General features: G+C 47.0%; 1 protein-coding gene and 1 non-coding gene across 8 annotated transcripts in view; both read left to right on the top strand.

Moving 5' to 3' along the window:
• The window catches only part of DGLUCY (D-glutamate cyclase), a 157,389-nt gene that overhangs the window by 48,033 nt on the left and 93,818 nt on the right, over window positions 1-15,538 (top strand). The window contains exon 1 of one of the 7 annotated variants that reach the window (XM_058429867.1): window positions 23-208. The exons of 4 other annotated variants lie outside the window; for them this stretch is intronic. The gene's annotated coding sequence lies outside the window, so the exon portion shown is untranslated. Of the gene's footprint in view, window positions 1-22; window positions 209-14,720; window positions 14,740-15,538 lie in introns of those variants that run through there. 2 more of the 7 variants (XM_032134609.2, XM_058429866.1) reach the window with 2 other exon arrangements.
• On the top strand, window positions 12,295-12,423 carry LOC116456476 (small nucleolar RNA SNORA11). Its single transcript, XR_004244704.1, has one exon. It is a non-coding gene; the product is annotated as a small nucleolar RNA SNORA11 (small nucleolar RNA).

The raw sequence follows: 15,538 nt of genomic DNA, 5'->3' as shown, positions 1-15,538 counted from the left end.
GGAACAGAGCAGAGCACAGTCCCTCCCTCCGCCCCAGGCACCATCCACCTTGCCCCGCCCCACCTAAGGAGCCCAAGGCAGGGCAAAACCAGTGAGCAAAGCAGAAAATTCCCTGGAATTCTCCACTGAGGCCCAACTATTCCTCTCCTTGAAAAGTCAAGGCTTGGCTCAAGCCAGATAGCACCTGAGGACGGACATAACACATCAGGTATTGGTAGTGTTTCTCCTCTGTTCTCTCTCCTGCAAGGCCCTTTCAGTCCTTGTCACTGCCCTTGAGAACTCCCAGGTCACGCGAAGGCAAAGAAAGTAAAACTGAAACTGCCTTTGAGCCACAGGCTTGCTGGGGGTGAGGTGACAAGGCTAATCGAGGTGCCAGTTGGGGAAGGGGTTCTGGGCTGCCGCAGGCACACTGGCCAGAGCTTTGTGGATACCTGCAGGGCCCAAAGGTCCCTCCCTGTTTTGAGGAGTGAATGATGGCTGTGATGTAGCGGCCAGGCTGATCACCCCCGCGTTGGCTGGAGGCAGAATTCTGTAAATCCTCACCAAGTCTTTCTCCAGGCCACTGGTTAGCTCATCTCAGCCTCCTCTGGGAGCATCAACACCAACATGGCACAGGGGACTGCAGTGGTGTGCTTTGGACCTGTGTACCCACCCAAGGATAAAGGCAGAGCCAAGTAACTTTGTGGGGGTCTCTTCTCTAGGATTATCTGTACTTCCCCTCTGTCCTCTTTTACTACGGGAGATCGAGCTAGCTATAACCCACCTTCCTTCATGAGAACCACACTAAATTGCAGAAATTATCCCAGTGCTGGAGGAGGGCAGCAGGTTGAGATTATGTTGGCAGGAAGAATGTTGGCATTGATTGGCACGCAGGGGAGGAGAGCTGCTTTGTGCTTTAAAGGTAACTGAGTATGAGCTAAAAAGAAGGAAAGGAGAGGCTGAAAGTAGGAAGAAGGAAAGCTGGCTTCGCTGGAGGGGTAGAGTGAAGCTGAGGAAGCAGGAAGGGGAAGGAGGTGATGGGTGGGAAGGGCAGGGCAGGGTGGAGTTAACTGAAAGAAGGCCAAACTGTGGCTTGTACATAATTATGAGGAAGCACCTTTTTTTTTCCCCTTCATTTTGAGACGGAGTCTCGCTGTGTTCTCGCTGTGTCACCCAGGCTGGAGTGCAGTGGTGTGATCTCAGCTCACTGCAACCTCCGTCTCCTGGGTTCAAGCTATTCTCCTGCCTCAGCCTCCCAAGTAGCAAGGACTACAGGCACGTGCCACCAGGTCTGGCTAATTTTTGTAGTTTTAGCAGAGACAGGGTTTTGCCGTGTTGCCAGGCTGAGCTCAAGCCATCCACCTGGCCTGGCCTCCCAAAGTGCTGGGATTATAGGCGTGAGCCACCACACCTGGCCAGGAAGCATCTTAAAAGAGTCAGATGTCACTTCCAGCTGAGGGCTGGATCCCAGGAGGCCAATTGGTGGGCCCCTGACATGTTTTATTTGTAAGCGTGAAGACTCTTGGAAATTTGGGAAATTTCATGCGTTGTGAAAGAATGGGCTCACGTTTCCGCAGGGCGGCTGGCGCTGGAGCTGCTCGTTTGCCGAAGTCCCTACCTCTCCTACACTATGAGCTTTGCATTCCTTGACTCACCCCAAAACTTCTGTGTGGTTCCTGTGGGCAATGCAGATTGCTGCTCCTCCTGGTTTGATAATAATGATTCTCGTCCAAGTGCACAGGTATATATATGCTCTTTCTATTAATTTCAATTAATATCTCCCTTTTTCAGTGGAGCATGACAGATGCACAAAACTAACCCTCTCCTTGACAGATTTCTCAGCCTTTCCAGGCGATCTGCCAAGTTGCTAGAGGGTATTTGCATTTAAAAAAAGAGTTTATTTTCTTATTTTGGGTTTTAGGATTTTCCAACCTGCCTTAAGGCAATATTTCATTTATGCCACATGTTACAGCTTTCAAAGCATTTCTTAAACAGACTTGAATTTGTTTTATCCTTCCAGAAGCTGCATGAAGTCTGTAATTTGGATCTCCTCATGTTGTCTTGGAGGAAACAGAATTGTAGAGAAACTAAATGACTGCCCTTGGTCCTTCAGTAATGTTGAGGTTCACATTCAGGCACAGCTCTCTGGAAGACCAAGCTGTGTCTTTTTGACTGTGTGGAATTGTAAAAAGTTATGCTTTGAAAAGCATAGTGACTGAAAGTATGATCTCAATCCAGAATACTTCTGTTACCAAAAAGGGGCCCTAAACCAGACCCCGAGAGGGTTCTTGGACCTTGTGCAAGAAGAAACTAGGGGCAAGTTCATAGTAAAGTGGAAGTGAAAGCAAGTTTATTAAGAAAGTAAAGGAATAGGCCGGGCATAGTGGCTCATGCCTGTAATCCCAGCACTTTGGGAGGCCAAGGCAGACAGATCACAAGGTTAGGAGATCAAGACCATCCTGGCCAACATAGTGAAACACCATCTCTACTAAAAATACAAAAATTAGCTGGGTGTGGTGGTATGCGCCTGTAATCCCAGCTACTTGGGAGGCTGAGGCAGGAGGATCGCTTGAACCCGGGAGGCCAAGGTTGCAGTGAGCCGAAATCGCCCCACTGCACTCCAGCCTGGGGACAGAGCGAGACTCTGTCTCAAAAAAAAAAAAAAAAACACTACTCCATAGGTAGAGGAGTGGCATGGGCTGCTCGACTGAGTATACTTACGGTTGTTTATTGATTATATGCTAAACAAGGGATGGATTATTCATGAGTGTTCCAGGAAAGGGGTGGGCAATTCCTGGAACTGAGAGTTTCTCTCCTCTTTACACAATATAGGGTAATTTCCAGACTTTGCCATGGCATTTGTAAACTGTCGTGGTGCTGGTGGGAGTGTCTTTTGCATGATAATACATTATGGTTAGTGTATAATAAGCAGCGAGGACGACCGGAGGTCACTTTCATTGCTATCTTGGTTTTGGCTGGTTTCTTTACCACAAAGTGTTTTATCAGCAGGGTCTTTGTGACCTGTATCTTGTGCCTACCTCCTATCTCATCCTGTGACTAGGAATGTTACATGTGCCTAAGATGGTTGGGATACAGCTTGGTTTTATGCAGTTTAGGAAGACATAGACATCAACCAATACATGTGAGGTACACATTGGTTTGATTGATTCAGTCCAGAATTGAGGTGTTCAGGTGATAAGTAGATTCAAAGATTTCCCAATTGGTAATTAGTTAAATTAGTTAAGCTTTGCCTAAAGTTGATGTTAGCAGGAAGAAATGCTTGGATTTAAGATGAAAGGGGTTGTGGAAGCCAAGGGCCAAGGTTCTTGTTATGTAGATGAAGCTTCCAGGTAGCAGGCTTCAGAGAGAATGGATGGTAAATTCTCCCCCCACCCTTTTTTTTTTTTTTTTTTAGATGGAGTCTCACTCCGTTGCCCAGGCTGGAGTACAGTGGGATGATCTCAGTTCACTGCACCCTCCACCTCCTGGGTTCAAGCGATTCACCTCCTTCAGCTTCCTGAGTAGCTGGGATTACAGGCACCACCCCCACACCACGCCTGGCTAATTTTTGTATTTTTAGATTTTTAGTAGAGACAGGGTTTCACCATGTTGGCCACGCTGGTCTCGAACTCCTGACCTCAAGTGATCCACCTGTCTCGGCCTCTTGAAGTGCTGGGATTACAGGTAAATCTCTCTTATCAGGCCTTAAAAGGTGCCAGACTCTTCATTACTCTCTTAGGGTGGGAGGACCTGGAAGGGGAAAGAGCTAGTTAATAGATTCTTTACAGATGCAAAAAGCAGTTTCAAAATATGGTGAAGAAACATATTTGGGGAGGCCGGGCACGGTGGCTCACGCCTGTAATCCCAGCACTTTGGGAGGCCGAGACGGGCGGATCACGAGGTCAGGAGATCAAGACCATCCTGGCTAACACGGTGAAACCCCGTCTCTACTAAAAATACAAAAGTAGCCAGGAGTAGTGGTGGGCGCCTATAGTCCCAGCTACTCGGGAGGCTGAGGCAGGAGAATGGCGTGAACCCAGAAGGCGGAGCTTGCAGTGAGCCAAGATCGCACCACTGCACTCCAGCCTGGGCCACTGAGCGAGACTCCGTCTCAAAAAAAAAAAGAAAAGAAACATTTGGGGGTAAGATATTTTGATTTCCTTCTTTATCTGTCATTTGATAGAGTCACGTTGGAATTTGGTATCTTATGGCTCTTTTGTCTGTCTTAAGATCTCTGTTTTAATGTTAATGCTGGTCAGTTGTGTCTAAACTCCCAAGTGGAGGGGGTATAATGAGGCATGTTTAGCCATTCCCCTCCCATCATGGCCTAGACTAGTTTTTCAGGTTTCTTTGGAATGCTGTTGGCTGAAAGGGGGTCCATTCAATTGGTTGAAGGGCTTAGAATTTTACTTTTGGTTTATACTTTCAAGAAATATTCCTATCAGTGGGGCCACACACGGTGGCTCATGCCTGTAATCCCAGCACTTTGTGAGGCCAAGGCAGGAGGATTGCTTGAGCTCAGGAGTTCGAAACCAGCCTGGGCAACATAGTGAGACCCTAAAAAGTCTACCTAAAAAGTTAAAAAAAAATTTTTTTTTTAATTATATACTACTACTACTAAAATTATTATTATCTGTGCCTTTGGGAGATACTCTGTATTAGTTAGGGTACAGGCTGAATTGTAAAAAAGATCCCAGAGTACATTTGCTCAAAAAAGGTAGAAGATTTTTCCTCTTTCACATAATAGCTAAGAGGTAAATGGTCAGTCCGGGACAGGCAAACAACTCTGCCCCACAGGGTCATTCAGGAACCCAGCTTCCTCCATCTTGTTGCTCCCTTTTCTGCATAGTCAAAACTGACTCAACATCACCTTCACCTTCTGTTCCTGCCTATAGTGGGAAGAGGGGAGGAATTAGAGGGCAAACAGCTCCCTTCTAAATGATATACCTCAGAGTTGTACATTTCCTTTCACTCATATTCCCTGACCCACTCTGTTTCCCTGACCAGACTTCCCAGGCTTTTCTACCTTGATCTGACCTTGTCTTTCTGGACCTTTGCTACTACTGTGCTCCCATACCTGAAGACTCTTTCTCACTGCAGTGCTCCTCTTTCTAAGTTCCCACCCTACTTTGCTGGACATTTTTTTCCATTTCCTTCAAAGAGACCTCCTGTTCCACTAACTCCCTAAATATCCCCTGGCTGTCTCTGTGTTCCACCCACGGCCCTTCTTGCCTTCTGCCCTCTCCCTCGGTGTGATGGCTTAATGTTGAGTGTCAACTGGATTGGACTGAAGGATGTAAAGTCTTGTTCCTGTGAGGGTGTTGCCAAAAGGAGATTAACATTTGAGTCAGTGAACTGGGAGAGGCAGACCCGCCCTCAATCTGGGTGGGCACCATCTAATCAGCTGCCAGGTCATCTAGGATAAAAGCAGGCAGAGGAACATGGAAGGGCTAGACTGGCCGAGTCTTTCAGTCTTCATCTTTCTCCCGTGCTGGATGCTTCCTGCCCTCAAACATCCGACTCCAAGTTCTTCAGCTTTGGACTCTTGGACTTACACCAGTGGTTTGCCAGGGGCTCTCGGGGCTTTGGCCTGAGACAGAAGGTTGCATTGTTGGCTTCCCTACTTTTGACATTTTGGGACTTGGACTGGCTTCCCTGCTCCTCGGCTTGCAGACGGCCTGTTGTGGGAATTCACCTTGTGATGGTGTGAGTCAATACTCCTTAATAAACTCCCCTTCATATGTTAGTCCTGTCCCATCTAGAGAACGCTCACTAATACACTTAGTGTCCTCAGCCACGCAGAAGCTGATGACTCGCAGCCCTCCCTCCTCCAGGCAGGTGTCCTTCCTGACTTCTGGTGCTGAATGTCCACCCTGTCATGGACCTCTGCCTGGGGCTGTCTCACAGGCTCCTCCTACTTAGCATTCTAAAACCAAATTCCTCATGAGTCTCTTCTTGTATTTATTTTCATGAATGTCACAGTTAGCTAGTTGCCCATCCCAGGAAAAAGAAATCTGATAATTATTATTATTATTTTTTTTTGAGATGGAGTTTCACTCTTGTCACCCAGGCTGGAGTGCAATGACGCCATCTCAGCTCACTGCAACCTGCAACCTCCACCTCCTGGGTCCAAGCCATTCTCCTGCCTCAGCCTCCTGAGTAGCAGGGATTACAGGCACCTACCACCGTGCCTGGCTAATATTTGTATTTTTAGTAGAGACAGCATTTCACCATGTTGGCCAGGCTGGTCTTGAACTCTGTCCTCAGGTGAGCCACCTGCCTCAGCCTCCCAAAGTGCTGGGATTACAGGCATGAACCACCCCGCCCGGCCCTGATAATTATTTGTGATTCCTTTCTTTCGTCGCACCTTTTTCATACATTCAGTCAGGTATCAGGTTCTGGTGAGTCTACCTCTTCCAGTTCCTCAAATCAGCCCTTCCTCTCATTCTCTCACTTTGGGGAAAGCCTTGATTGCTTCTCAAATAGCTACGACAAAGGGTCTCTGAGGGATGTTCTTCTTCACATTCATCCTCCACCAAGTGCTGCCTGCTCAGGGGATCCTCCCACCCTTAGTGCTCCTGAGCCTCTTAGATGAAGCTCATACTCCTTCACGTTATTCACATGCTCCTTTCCAAGCATCTTTGTCTATCTTCCCAGCCCCTCTCCCTCTTTACCCCAGTGTGCCAACCACTCACTCTTTCACCTACAGAGACTTCTTCAACCTTTCTCCTAGTGCTGATTTCCAGCTGTCTGTCGAAGCTCATGCAATGCCTCCCAGACCATACCTGCCTGACGTTGTCAACACAGTTTTCCTTGCTTCTTCCTCATTAGCAGCTCCAGTGCTTAAGCACATTGCCCGACACACAGAAAGTGCTCTCTAAATGGCAAAAGAGTGAACTGCATGGCTCTTTCCATGTCCTACTCCACCTCCAATCATGCCACCTGCTCTGTACCCAAGCTTCTGAGAAGACCCTCCTCTCCTGTGGGGATGTCTGTAACTCTTTCTTCAATAAATAATATTTTTGGCTGGGCGCAGTGGCTCACGCCTGTAATCTCAGCATGTTGGGAGGCCGAGGTGGTTGGATCACCTGAGGTCAGGAGTTCGAGACCAGCCTAGCCAACATGGCGAAACCCCATCTCTACTAAAAATACAAAAATAGCCAGACGTGGTGGCGATTGCACCACTGTACTCCAGCCTGGGTGACAGAGTGAGACTCCATCTCGAAAATAATAATAATAATAATTTCAAGAACAAACTCAACTAATGTCTTTAGTGAAGCTTTCTCCTACTTCCCCAGCCAGATTTTCATTATTTATTTATTCATCAAGTATTTTTTAAATGCCTATAGTGTGCCAGGCACTGTTCAGGATACTGGGGATAGAGCAGGGGAAAAAAATGACAAAAACCCCTACCCTTAAGAGCTTCGCAGGATAGCGTGGGGAATTAGAAATAAGCATCTGTCTCTTCTCTGGTCTTTAAGCACCTCACAGGCACTGGCCATGTCTGCTCATCTGTTTATTCCCATTATCTAACAGAGTGCCCAACACATTTGCTTGATGAATACGTTTTGAGCACTGGGAGATGATCACAGAAGAGCTAAGAAGTGATAACAGTTGTATTTAGTGGAGAACAGTATTCACAACCTGTTGTCTAGATTGCCTTGAAATCAGGCTTTGTATGATAGCTTTCGTTTTTTTAATTTCTTAGAAAAAACTGTTAACCTATTTAGAGTAATTTTATTAAGGAGTCTTTTTTTTTTTTTTTTGAGATAGGGTCTCGCCCTGTTCCCCAGGCTGGAGTGCCGTGGTTCACCAACCACAGCTCACTTCAGCCTTGACCTCCTGGGCTCCCACCTCAGCCTCCTGAGTAGCTGGGAACACACGTACGTGCCACCCTGGCCAGCTAATTTTTTAATTTTTTGTAGAGATGGGGTTCCACTGTGTTGCACAGGCTGGTCTCAAACTTCTGGGCTCAGTCAATCCTCCCGCCTTGGCCTCCAAAAGTGTTGGGATTACAGGCATGAGCCATTGCACCTTTAAAAGAAAAAAAGAGGCCGGGCGCGGTGGCTCACGCTTGTAATCCCAGCACTTTGGGAGGCCGAGGCAGGCGGATCACGAGGTCAGGAGATCAAGACCACGGTGAAACCCCGTCTCTACTAAAAATACAAAAATTAGCCGGGCGTGCTGGCGGGCGCCTGTAGTCCCAGCTACTTGGAGAGGCTGAGGCAGGAGAATGGCGTGAACCTGGGAGGCGGAGCTTGCAGTGAGCTGAGATCGCGCCACTGCACTCCAGCCTGGGTGACAGAGCAAGACTCCGTCTAAAAAAAAAAAAAAAGAAAGATATTTTTTCTTTTAAATTAAAAAGTATGACATCGCATAACATTGTGAGTGTATTTAATGTTACTGAATTGTACACTTTAAAATGATTAAGATGGTCAATGTTATGTGTGTTTTAACTATAATAAAAGAAAAAAGTTCTTTCTTTTTTTTTGTTGTTTTTTTTTGTTTTTTTGAGATGGAGTCTCACTCTGTCGCCCAGGCTGGAGTGCAGTGGCTTGATCTCGGCTCACTGCAACCTCTGCCTCCTGGGTTCAAGCGATTCTCCTGCCTCAGCCTCTCGAGTAGGAGTAGCTGGGACTATAGGCGCCTGCCCCCACGTCTGGCTAATTTTTGTATTTTTAGTAGAGACGAAGTTTCACTATATTGGCCAGGCTGCTCTCGAACTCCTGACCTTGTGATCCACCCACCTCGGCCTCCCAAAGTACTGGGATTACAGGCGTGAGCCACAGCGCTTGGCTAGTTCTTTCTTTTCTTAAGGCTGCATTTCATTCCACAAAGAGGCACTCACTATGTACCTGGCACTACTCTGGGTTTGTGGGCTATAAAGACAGATAAGACACAGTCTCTGTCTTTGGAGGACTTAGGCTTAGCAGGAGACAGGCACCTGAGCCACAGAGACAATCAAGAGTTGCTGCCTGTGCTCGGGGAGAACTCTGTTCAGCCCATACCACCTTAGTTACTAGTGACGGCCACGAGACTTGAAGCATCATGAGTACCTGGATCATCACAGAGGAATCAATCCATTTTTATAGGGCTAACTTGGGTGTTTCCAAAAATGTCAAGTAATGAACACACAACAGAACATTTATGAGAGCGGGATTCCAAGGTATCAGTTTGACAGTAAATGGAGGGGCCCAGCCAAGCATATTCCCATGCTGCAAAGCCACTTGATATTAGCGCACATCTTGAAGCAATAAACACTGCCCTGGCAGGCCCTGGCAAATGGCACTTGTGAATATTTAGAAACGGGGCAGCCCTGTTTGGGAAAACTGTCATACTGACGCGCTAGGTTAGGAGAGATGAGGTAGAGACAGTTTAAAAAAAAAAAAAGAATGAACTGTATGCTTTCAGAAACGTTAAACTCACTCATGGAGCCTAATGCATCAAGTTTAGGTCCATTGTAACAGCACTTCAGGTTGTTTCTGATTATTTTTTTCAAGACAGGGTCTCACTTTGTCCCTCAGGCTGGAGTGCAGTGGCACAGTCATGGCTCACTGCAACCTCAACCCTCTGGGTTTAGATGATCCTCTGACCTCAGCCTCCCAGATAGCTGGGACTACAGGTGTGCACCACCACAGCCAGCTAATTTTTTGTAGAGACAGGGTTTCGCCATGTTGCTAGACTAGTCTTGAACTTCTGGGCTCAAACAGTTCGCCTGCCTTGGCCTGCCAAAGTGCTGGGATTACACGCATGAGCCACGGCACCCAGCCTGTTTTTTCAATTTTTAACAACGCATCATTTGGCTTTAATAGTCAGACTTCTTTTTTTTTTTTTTTGAGATGGAGTCTCACTCTGTCACCCAGGCTGGAGTGCAGTGGTGCAATCTCAGCTTACTGCAACCTCTGCCTCCCGGGTTCAAGCGATTTTCCTACCTCAGCTTCCTGAGTAGCTGGGACTACAGTCGCATGCCATCGTGCCGGGCTAATTTTTGTATTTTTAGTAGAGACGGGGTTTCACCATATTGGCCAGGATGGTTTCGATCTCCTGACCTTGTGATCCACCCACCTCGGCCTCCCAAAGTGCTGGGATTACAGGCATGTGCCACCACGCCCGGCCAATAGTCAGACTTTTAAAAGCAGCAGACGCAGCCATCTGGAAGGGAAGCAGCTGCTCCTCACTAATTTGCTATCAAGGAGCTGAGCAAATGGAAGCACCATCCTCCCTCCCCCTGATGCCTCCTCTTCTCTCTGGGGTTTCCACATTTATTGTATTACTGCATTTGGTCTATGGGGTTGACAGTTCAGCAGGACTTCAGGCTGGAGGTAGGAAACAGGTCCACTGTGGGCATAGCTGCTTGTTAATTCATGGCAGATTAGGCTTTCTGTGAATGGCAAGGCTTTTTTCAACCACGAGTTCTCTGAGGCCTGAAGAAAGTGCTGGTGGAAGGCCGTGTTGCCCGGGCCAAGGAAAGTGTCCTGTTACACAGGGGTTGGTTGTAACTCACTCTGATTCTGTGGTTAATCAGAAGCAAATCGGCCTGTTTCATAGAAGCCTTTGTTGTTTGTTCTGATGAGATTTTTACCTGCTGTACTTGAGACATCAGTAAAAAAGTGAAGTCGAGGTTCCTCTTCAAAGACTTTCCTTCCCATCTAATTAGGAATAAATAGTAACTTCTCTTAGAAGCAAAATTTATTCAAAGACCTGTGCTAACATTCTTAAATATCTGCTATCCATAATAAAGAAATCAATGTACTTTAATGTTCTTAGCTCCCACAATTTAGCCTGAATATTTGCCCTGGCATGCTTATACTGGTCCAAGCAAGCATTAGGTCATAGCCTAATGTTCCTCTTCCTTATTTGCAGGTGTTTTTACCTTTCTCAACATTCCACAAGTTACTTCCTCCTTCCTTTGTTCTCCTCTCCTTTGCCTCTTTTAAAAGGTTCTAAGTTGCCAGCCAATCGGGACAAATACAGAATGTGAGGTCCCGTTCCAGCCAATGGAAACTGGACACAGCAGTAGGGTGGACGCATCAGGTTATAAATGACCCTGTTTCCTTTGTTCGATATACTCATGGGGCAAAACTACTGGCGAGTGTACCCTTTCTGCAGAAAGTTTAAAAATGGCCTTGCTGAGGAAATTAAATTTATGTTCAAGTACTATTTCTTTACGGCACCGGGGAACAAGCATTTCAAACATGTACTTGCTGCAGAATCTGCCCTCTGGAATGGCTGCGATCCTGTCTCAAATTGATTTGAGCAGAAAAGGGGAAGTGACTGGCAGAAAACCCAGAGATAGATCTGTCTTTAGGTAAGGTTGTTTGTCCAGAGATAGAACTGCGTTTAGATAGGGTTGCTTGTAGGGCCAGGGATGACAGCATCAAGCCCTGCCTCTTTTTACTCTTGGGTCTCTGCTGTCTTCTCTATTGGCTTCCTTCTCGAGCCAGCTCTCTCTGTGGGGTGACAAATGACCACTGGCAGCCTATGCTCACATTGTCCCTGTGTCTAGCAATTTCAGAGGTAAGAAATACTTCTTTCCTGACAGCTGTATAAAGGGTAAGGCTGGGTGCTGTGGCTCACTCCTGTAATCCCAGCACTTTGGGAGACCAAGGCAGGCAGATCACCTGAGGTCAGGAGTTCAAGATCAGCCTGGCCAACATGGTGAAATCCTGTCTCTACTAAAAATACAAAAATTAACCGAGCCTGGGCTACTCAGGAGGGTGAGTCAGGAGAATTGCTTGAACCGAGGAGGTGGAGGCTGCAGTGAGCCAAGATCTTGCCACTGCACTCTAGCCTGGGTGACAGAGCAGGACGCAGTCTCAAAAAAACAAAACAAAACAAAACAAATTCAAAGGATAACTCTGGTTGGCTAGCTGGGGTCATGTGACCATCCTCAACCCAAACATTGTGCTAAGGAGGATGGGCTATTTTGATTGTCACCTAGGTCTGAGATAGTGACTGACAGCCCCACTGGGTACTGGGGGACACTTTCCCAATTTGCTGGGCACGTAATGGTTTCTTAGGGCTGCCACAACGAATCCCAACTTACTTCGTGGCTAAAAACAACAGAAATCTCTCATCTCACAGCTCTAGGGGATAGGAGTTCTACGTCAATGTATTAGGGGGACTATATTCCCTCTGATGCCTCTAGGAAACGATCCTTCCTTGCCTCTTGCAGCTTCTGTGGCCCCAGGAAATCCTTGGAGTTCTGGGCCTGTAGCTGCGTCACTCCAATCTCTGCCTCCATCTTCACAGGATGGCCCCTTCTGTGTTTCTCCTGTCATGTCTGTGCCTTCTTTTCTTATAATTACATGTGTTTGGGTGTGCTCAGAGCAGGGGGCCCGAAGAATGCCTCCTCTGTTTACAACACACCCAATAGGAATCTGGGGTCATTGTGACAAGGGACACAGAGCTTGTGACCTCCCTGCAAACAAATGCCCCACACATTAAAAAGAAAAAAAAAAAGTGTCAGACCAGGTGCGGTGGCTCAGGCCTGTAATCCCAGCACTTTGGGAGGCCAAGGTGAGAGAACTGCTTGAGCCCAGGAGTTTGAGACAAGCCTGGGCAATATAGCAAGACCCCATCTCCACCACACACAAAAAAATGTGTTACTGGTTTTAGGGTCCACTCAATTAATCCATAATAATCTCATCTCAAGATCTTTCACTTCATTGCATCTGCAAAGACCCATTTTCCAATAAAGTCATATTCACAGGTATGGGGGGAGGGTTAGGACTTGGATTTATCTCTTTGGGGGCCATAATTCCACCCCCTGTAGGGCAGAAATAAATAGATAGCCACTGCACTCCACCCCGTGACTGCCTGGCATCCACCCATGGCCTTTGCCACATAAGCAATTCCAGAAATGCACCACCCCAGTGTGGTATAGGCTGCCCACATCCAAGCAAAGCTGGCCGATGTACATTCTTCTCAGTCAGGCCTTGATGCTACTCTTTTTTTTTTTTTTTTTTTTTAGATAGAATTTCCCTCTGTCACCCAGGCTGAAATGCAGTGGCACAAGTATGGCTCACTACAGCCTCAACCTCCCAATCTCAAGCCATCCTCCCACCTCAGCCTCCCAAGTAGCTAGAACCACAGGCATGTGCCGCCATGCCTGGCTAATTTTTAAATATTTTGTAGAGACAGGATCTTGCTGTGTTGCCCAGGCTGGTCTTGAACTCCTGGCCTCAAGCAATCCTGCCCCAGCTTTCCAAAGTGCTGGGATTACAGGCGTAAGCCACCATGCCAGGACCCTAGTCCATTTTCTGATAGCTCTGTGAGCTGCCAACTGGAGCTAGAAACTCAAGTCAAGTCATGCTGTAGAATCTGGACCTTGCCCTCTCTACACCTGCCCCCTCTATATCCTGTTCTCCCTGAGTCTTCCTTCAGACTGCAGCCTTCTGGCCTCCGCCCCAACACACTGGGCCTGGGCCAGAGGGATGAGGCCGGGCTGTCTGGCCCTTGCCTTCAGGCTGTTTGCGGTTTGGCCAGGCAGGGAACGCAGGGCAGGAGTGGCTAGCAGGGAGCCAGGGGAAACTGCTTCTTCCGGTTTCTGTCTCCTCTCACACTGTGTCTTCTCCTAGCCTTTACCTGTGCTCCTAGCCTGGGGCAGGGAATCTGACTTTTGCAATCCTGAAATATGATTTTCTGGTTCTCAGCTCAGTTGAATTACTTGCCCCAGGCGGAAAGAGAAACTCATGGCTTTCTTTTCTCCTTCCCTGCTTTCAGAAAGGTCAATTGGGACTAAAGTGCATCTTTTTCTCACAGAGCTTACTGAAGGCTGAAGAAGGGGCAGCACACCCCAGGCACCTGGCTTTTTTTTTTTTTTTTTTTTTTTTTAACAAGTCCTACCAATTTCCAGCCTCATTGAGCATGTGGTCTGACTCACTGGGCTCAACAGGAGAGGCTTTGGCTACCTGGCATCACTTGATAGGTGTTGCTCACCCCTGAGTAAGGAAGGGGGACCCCATCTTACACCCACCTCAACACAGCGAATTCCAGATATTGGGGCCTGTCATTTGCAAAACCCTGCTCCTGGTACAGAATTCTGAGTTACTTAGGACACTTGATTGCAATTGATGTTAAGAAAGATCCAGGCCCAGCACGATGGCTCATACCTATAATCCCAGCACTTTGGGAGGCTGAGGCAGGTGGACTGCTTGAGCCGAGGAGTTCAAGACCAGCCTGGGCAACATGGAGAAACCCCATCTCTACCAAAAAAAAAAAAAAAAAAACCAGCAAAAATATTAGCCAGGCATGGGGGTAGTGGCATGTGCCTGTAGTCTTAGCTACTGGAGAGGCTGAAGGGGGAGGATCACTCGAGCACAGGCATGGAGGTCACAATGAGCCATGATCACACCACTGCACTCCCACCTGTGTGACAGAGCGAGACTCTATCTGAAACCAAAAAAATAAAATAAAACAAAAAATAAAAGAAAGATCCAGAAAGGGGATTGTATTAGCCTATATAACTGGGAAGCAGGAAAGGCTGGATCCAGATACCTAAATGACAGGATAAGGACTTTGTCTGTTTCTCACCCCCTTTGCTCCCTGTGACTCTCCAGCCCTTCTTTCTGCTTGCCTTTCTACTGGTTTTAATGGGTTTTCAGGCCGATTTTCATGGAGCTCTAGGCTCACAATGCATTTATGTCTAGCAATCCTCTTAGATTCTGAGTTGTTCCAACAGAAGACACAGGGAGGACTCTGACTGGACTCGCTTGGGACCTCTGCTCACCCCCTGTATTAAGTAACCACCGAGGCCAGGTGAGTGGAAATACTCTGGTTAGTTGGCCTAACTCACATGGCACTATTGATGGGACAGGTAAGGCCACATGATTGGCAGCCCTTCTGGGTTGGGGGAAAGACAGTATCTGAAAGAAAAAAAAATGCTAGAGAGACAAAATCAAATGTTAAGGGACTGGGCTCTCAGCACGTTCTTGGTTTGCATTCTCCGGTGGGTCAAAAGCCTGACAATCCACCTAGACTCTGCCTTGAGCCTCAGGGGACCCAGTTCTATTCCTGCGTCCTTAGCCATCGTCTACACACTTTTTATCTTTTCTTAAGTTTTTAAAAATTGTGAAATCTATATACATATAAGCCATATGTTCAACTTAAAGAATAGTAAACAACTGTGTCCCTACGATCCAAGTTAAGAAATAGATCAGAGTCAGTTTCTTAGAAGCTTCTGTATGTGCTTCTCCCCAGTCGTGTGCTCTCCTGTCTCTACCCTAGGGAAATTACAGATTTCATGCTTTTCTTTATAGTTTTCCTTTACACACATACCCTTAAGCCTCTAAGTACTATATGGCTTGGTTTTGCAAAGCCCAGAAGCCTATTTTAATGCTGTATATAAGAATATGCTAGCCAGGTATGGTGACTGATACCTGTAATCCCAGGACTTTGAGAGGCTGTGGCAGGAGGGTTGCTGAAGCCTAGGAATTCAAGGCCAGCCTGGGCAATATAGGGAGACCCCTTCACTACAAAATAAAAAATTAAAAAAAAAATATGCTATATTTCTGCGACTTTTATTCAACATGATTTTTTTTTTTTTTTCTGAGACGAA

This window comes from Hylobates moloch, unplaced genomic scaffold, assembly GCF_009828535.3.
Source record: "Hylobates moloch isolate HMO894 unplaced genomic scaffold, HMol_V3 SCAFFOLD_16, whole genome shotgun sequence".
NCBI classification, from domain to species: Eukaryota; Metazoa; Chordata; class Mammalia; order Primates; family Hylobatidae; genus Hylobates; species Hylobates moloch.
Note: the sequence above shows the minus strand (reverse complement) of the source record. Positions and strands in the feature narration are given on the sequence as shown.